At 46.4% G+C, this 6,633-nt stretch overlaps 1 pseudogene; it reads right to left on the reverse strand.

Annotated features, from left to right (window-relative positions):
- Positions 1 to 836: 836 nt before the first annotated feature.
- LOC136144124 (snRNA-activating protein complex subunit 1 pseudogene) lies at positions 837 to 6,407 on the reverse strand (annotated as a pseudogene).
- Positions 6,408 to 6,633: the final 226 nt, after the last annotated feature.

A 6,633-nucleotide genomic window follows, 5' to 3' on the forward strand; every position in this document is an offset into this window, starting at 1 on the left:
TAGAAAGCATGAGGAAAAGTGCATGCTGAGCCACTTAAGTCATGTCCAACTCTTTGTGACCCCATGGACTGTACCGGCCAGGCTCCTCTGTCCATGGGATTCTCCAGGCAAGAATGCTGGAGTGGGTTGCCATGCCCTCCTCCAGGGGGTCTTTCCAACTCAGGCGTCACTTAAAGGTGAGATGACTGCTCTCTGGGGAAGCAAAAAGACCCACAGGGAGTTTTCCTTCCGTTTCTAAGCCGAGGACGGAGCTATTGGATGGTCTCCCACCTTCCTTCCTAACTCTCCTGTCTCCCCATACCTGCTTCCTCATCCCACATGCTCTTCTTTGGAGTTTCTAGTCCACACCCAGAAAGCCCCCCTACTGGGACACACTTTCACCTCCTCCGAAATCTGTCTCCGTCCAAGTGACACAGTCGGTACCCAGACAGACCCACTATCTTCTTGTGCGGCTCGAGGGGTGGGATGTTGCCCCCAACCACTGGTCATCCAGGCAGCAGAACCACACTGCCCTGATCGCCACATTGAATGAGTCACCCAGCTTTTTCCAGCAGCGCCCGCATGAGCAGGCATCCTCCTCCCCAGCTTCACTCTGCCCCAGGGCCTGCCCTCCTGGAACCTCCTCCAGCTTCCCGTCCTCCATCCTCCACATGGTTCCACGGGGGTTTCTTGAAAGCTCATCTCTGAGCAACATGCATAGACCTAGAGCTTGTCATACTGACTAAAGTAAGTCAGACAGAGAAGGAGAAATATCATATGATGTACCTTTGATGTGAAGTCTAAAAAGAGATGATAAAAGTGAACTTACAAAACAGAAAGACTCACAGAGAACAAGCTTATGGCTGGAACTGGGGAAGAAGAAGGGAAGAGAGAGTTAGGGAGTTTGGGACGGACGTGTAACGGTGCTATATTTAAAATGGAGAACCAACAAGGACCTCTCTGCCCAGCACAGGGAAATTTGCTTAAGTTAAGTGGCTGCCTGGACTGGAGGGGTGTTTGGGGAGAATGGACATGTGTATGTGCGGCTGAGTCCTTTCACTATTTACCTAAAACTCTCACAATATTGTTTATCAGCTGCTACCCAATACAAAATAAAAGGTAAAAGTATGAAAAACAATGTCACTGATTACTATGATAAAATAACTCATCTCTGGGGGATCTCAGTGTCCACAGGGTCTCAGGGTCCACAGACACCCTGTCTCACATACAGCCATGGATGAAGGAGCTGCTCCACCCAATCGTGTTTTTTAGAGGATTCTGGTTTGTCTCTAAGAAAAACGAAAATAATTATACTCATATTGTTAAAAATATTGATCATCTATTATGTGAGTCAGGTCGTTCAAACAGAGAGCAGTTGCCAAAATTCACCCGTGATGGCCCAGGGTCCACACCGTGGGTTCCAGGGTCACACCGTGGGTTCCATCACCACCATGTTATAATGGAGGGGGTTTCTCAAGGCTCCTCAGGCCCCCAGGCTGCTGGCTTCAGTCATATCTGACCCTTTGCAACTCCATGAACAGTAGCCCTGTAGGTTCCTCTGTCCATGGGGATTCTCCAGGCACGAATACTGGAGTGGGTTGCCATTTCCTTCTGCAGGGGATCTTCCCCACCCAAGGATTGAACCCATGTCTCTTATGTGCCCTGCATTGGCAGGCAGGTTTTTTACCATTAGTGCCTTCTGGTTTGTATCACCTTCTAACACTGTTCTACATGTCAGGCACTAACCAGATTTTTATCACTGTTTCCCAGAGTCCGCAGGTGATCTGGTAAAAGCAGCCATTAGACAGAAAACCTCCTCTCCACAGTGATAGTGAAGCCTGTGCTTCTTGCCCAGGACACACACTACTTGACAAGGGTGTTGCAGAAGGCTGGGTCCTATACGAGTCCGGCAGCTCCGTGAGCCGGGTGAGTTTTGGGTTCAGCCTGGACTCGGAAGCTGTTTCACCACTGAGTGAGTCAACACACCCTCCTCCTGCAATACACCGTATCTTCCCAATCACCATCTTCTCTAACCAGATCCTGTGAGTATTAACTTCTGAAACTCACGCGAGCATGTTCTCTGCCATAAAACCTATCAACGGGGCTAGAAAAATCAGTCAGTGTCAGAAGTCCCAGTGTCAGACAGACCCTCAGGGCTGAAGCAATCAGCCGTCATGAAGAAGATAGAGTTGACACACTCCAGTACACGTGTCTTTAAATTTTCTTCTCACCAGCATCTAGTCCACCCAGACAACAGCAGGATTCTTCCTGAAGGGATAGTTCCATTTGATGGAGAATATAAATAAGAAAATGTGGATAAGAACACAGAAGAGGAGACATCCACGTTCTTTATTTGAAGCTCTGCAGCCTGACAAATGCCTGAGGTCCTCTTTTGAGGAGAAAGTCCTTGTATGAGACCCCCGACTTACTGGAAGGGGACAGCCTGGTGCTGAAGAGCAAACGGGGGCTTTGGGGTCCACAGATCTGTTCAGAAACTGGCCTCTCCAAGCCCTGGGGCTGAGGCAGGTAATGTGACACCTCTGAGCCTTGGTTTCCCCATCTGTACAATGGGAATCCACCACCTAGCCCTGCAGGGTTATTTTGAGGATTTGAAGAAATGCTTGTGGTTCCCCAAGAACACCCTCTGGCACTAACAAGAGACATGTGTATGATTTCGTCCTGTCTGGCTCAGAGCCATTGGGAAAGCAGAGCCCCCACTCTAGGTCCCTCTCTGGACCTCCCTCTGCCAGAGGTCTGGCAGTGAGTGGGCTGCCCCCACCGACCAGCAAAAATGTGATAGGAGCCTTCTCTCTTGATTCACCCCACAGGCTAATCCAACATAGCAAGATGTGTGCTGCTCAGTCGCTTAGTTGTGTCCGACTCTTGGCAACCACCAGGCCCCTCTGTCCATGGGGATTCTCCAGGCAAGAACACTGGAGTGGGTTGTCATGCCCTCCTCCAGGGGATCTTCCCAACCCAGGGATCGAACCCTGGTCTCGAACCTGGGTGTCCTGCATTGCAGGTGGATTCTTTACCGTCTGAGCCACCAGGGAAGCCCTATAGCAAGATGGAAATACACTGGAAGGGCCAGCACCGGAGGTCACACCACAGCTGCCTGTGAGGATGGGGGCCTTGACTGCCAGCGAGATGGCAGCTCCCCACCCACCTCCAGAGTTCTGAGCATGTGAATGAGGAGATCTGGCTGAAAGAGGACCACAATGGCTGGTGTGTGGAGCAGGGAGGGAACCTAGACCCCTCTGGGCAGATGGGCAATGAAATGGTGAAGCCTGGACCATGAGGAGGCCAGAGCAGAGGCTGGTTCTCCCTGACGAGTCTGTTTGGTGTCAAAGAGAAAGAAAAAGTCCAGACCAGCTAAGAAAAGCAGCCCCTGGCCCCACCCCAGCTCATCTCCCACCTGGGAAAGCACCCAGCCCCTGCCCCAGAGATAAGACACAGGGAATGGTGGGGGTGCTGGGGTAGGAGATGAGCAGCAGCCACCTGCAGGAGCTTCTCAGGGAGAGAGTGTTCCAAGGAAGCAGAGAGAAGTGGCCCCGTGTCTAGACAATGTCTGACCGGCAGCTCTCTGCAGATGGATGCGCAGGAGGGCCCGGGCGCCGCCTCCATCAGGGCGATCGTGGGCGCTTGTGCTGCCACAGGAAGCCTGTCACCCACTCACCATTGCGTCTCCACGTTCCCCTTGGCCTCAAGGGCTTGAGGGACCAGTTCGTTCATCTTTGTTCATCAGTCCAGGCACAGAAACTGCAACAGTTCAATCAGCATTTCCTGAAGAGAACGGAGCTTCATTTTGGTGCAATATTCAGCTACGTGAAGAATAATGCTCATTTGGGCACCACGCTGAACACTCAGGACAGGCTCATTCCTTTAGCTGACCTGTGATGGGAGCTGAAACAACAGTTAATTGTTTCTATAATTCTCAGTGAAATGAATTCTTCTGTGGCTGCCTGTACGAGATCGCTTTTTCTAAATGGTCAAAATTGATCTTAAACTGGGCTAAGCATCACAGGATTTTAGTTCTGGTATCCTAAGTGAAAATCACTCAGTTGTGTCCAATTCTTTGTGATACCATGGACTAAAAACTCCATGGAATTCTCCAGGCCAGAATACTAGAGTGGGTAGCCTTTCCCTTCTCCAGGGGATTTTTCCAACTCAGGAATCGAATTAGGGTATCCTGCATTGCAGTTGGATTCTTTACCAACTGAGCTATCAGGGAAGCTAAGTTTTTTTGTTTTTTTTGTTTTTTACAACTTAGTGCTATTAATTTATTATAATCAAGTTGACAATACAAATAGCTTACTTTAATATAATAGGTAACCAGTACTTGGACACATTTTAATTCACCCACTGTTAAACACAAATATTTTCTTTTGAACTCTGCCCAATAGGCTTTTGTTTCACATTTAAAGCAAATCTTATCGAGTGCTTCACACCCTATCTTCAAAATATAGTCATGATTCCACATATGGGTATTAATGTACAAAATTTGCTTTTCTCTTTCTTACTTCATGCTGTATGACAGTCTCTAGGTCCATCCACGTCTCTGTGCTGTGCTTAGTTGCTCAGTCATGTCCAACTCCTTGCGACCCCATGGACTGCAGCCCTTCAGACTTCTCTGTCCATGGGGATTCTCCAGGTAAGAATACTAGAGTGGTTTCCATGCCCCCTTTCAGGGGATCTTCCCAACCCAGGGATTGAACCCAGGTCTCCCACATTACAGGCAGATTCTTTACCATCTGAGCCACTAGAGAATCTCTGTCTCTGCAAATGCAAAATTTCATTCCTTGTTATGGCTGAGTAATATTCCATGTGTATATATGTGCCACATCTTTTTTATCCATTCCTCTGTTGATGGACACTTAGGTTGCTTCCATGTTCTGGCTACTGTAAATAGTGCTGCAATAAACACTGAGGTGCATGTATGTTTTAGAATCATGGTTTTCTCCATGTATATGCCCAGGAGTAGGATTGCTGGGTCACATGGAATCTAGAAAAATGGTAGTTGTTGCTGTTTAGTCGCTCAATCATGTCTGACTCTTTGCAACCCATCGACTGCAGCACGCCAGGCCTCCCTGTCCTTCACCTTCTCCCAGAAATTGCTCAGATTCACGTCCATTGAGTCACTGATGCCATCCAATCATCTCTGTCATCCCCTTCTCTTCCTGCCTTCAATCTTTCCCAGCATCAAGGTCTTTTCTAACAAGTCAGCTCTTTGCATTGGGTATCCAAAAATATTGGTAGAGATGAACCTATATAAATCTTTTCTGTCAAAGAGCTCAATATTAAGTACTCTACACCAGGTTTTTGTTCTCTGTTTTGTTCTCCTCTTAGGTGCAGTGAACTCTGTTTCACTAAAACTTTTGTTCTCCTCATCCTCTTCTGTAACCACAGGCATATTCAGACTTAAAGATTTCTCTTTCTTATGTATATTCTGCGTGTCACCTCTGGCTCTGGAAGACACTTCATTTTCTGCTGGTTTCAACATTTCTTTGTTTCTTCTTTTCCTAGTTGCTTTGGTTTGTACTTGACCGGGTGTAGAATCAGAGTCAGAAGTCAATTTTGACCTGACGGTGCCTTCTTGACTTCGATGCCTAAACAACAACTGAAAAGGCCTTTGGTTTTCTTTTCACTAATGATGCTGCCCTTTCACATCTCTGTGATTGTTGTAAATTTCTCTCACTCTTTTCTTCTCCATCTTTAACTTTCAGTTTTAAGGGTGGATTCTTTCTGTCTTTGTGCCACTGCTGATGCTCCAAAGCCATGTTCTTGATATTATAAAAAAAATAAAAATCATCCTTTATCAGGTTGAGGGATTTTTCCAGATTGGACTTGTCAGCTGAAATTACATGTTTCATTCTCTGATAATGGTCATGAACATTCATCATTTCCTCTAATACATCAGAAGTGATAAGTTTCATTACACAATCATTTGGGTCCTTAAATTCTTCAGTAATTTCAGCTCGTTGAATTTTTGTCTTCATTCTGTATGACAGCAATTTAGGCATTGCTGTAAAGTGAAATGCTCTGTCTAGTCGTAGCTTCCTAAAAATATAAGCTGCCTCAAAATGTTTCGCATTTATCAAATCTTGCTGAAATTTTAAAATTTCATCCCAATCCTTCAGGGCAACTCTAATCTTTTGTTTTAGTTGACACAATTAGGTGTTAAACAGCAGATACAAAATACCAGTTCTGATCTGGAAGGTGTATGGAGGTAAAAAATATCTCCAAGCCAAAGCCAAACCTTCTTTTGCAGATGTGCTCTTTTCTAAATTTCTCATTCTACCACGGAAGATGGTTCCAAACTTCAAACTCCTCCAGAGCTCAAAGAAGTCCTCGAAGAGCACGCTATCCATTTCCCGGAAGCAGCTGAGCAGCGACTCAAAGTCATCCTTCAAGCCTGCAGGAGCCCCCATGTCTGCAAAGGAAGCATGCCATGCGCAGTTCAGCAACTGGCAGTAGCCGAGGAGGAAGCTAAGTATTTAGTAATTAATACCACTGGTATTAATCAGAAGGGAAGTATGGAAAATAAACTATTAAGTAATAATAAAAAGGAAGAGAGATTCTTCCCACTATCATTGTCATTGTTTTGTAAGTAGTGAGTTTCCATCAAGACAAGGAGTAAATTATAATCAGTCATTT

The sequence above is a fragment of the Muntiacus reevesi genome, chromosome 11, assembly GCF_963930625.1.
Source record: "Muntiacus reevesi chromosome 11, mMunRee1.1, whole genome shotgun sequence".
In the NCBI taxonomy this organism is placed as follows: domain Eukaryota; kingdom Metazoa; phylum Chordata; class Mammalia; order Artiodactyla; family Cervidae; genus Muntiacus; species Muntiacus reevesi.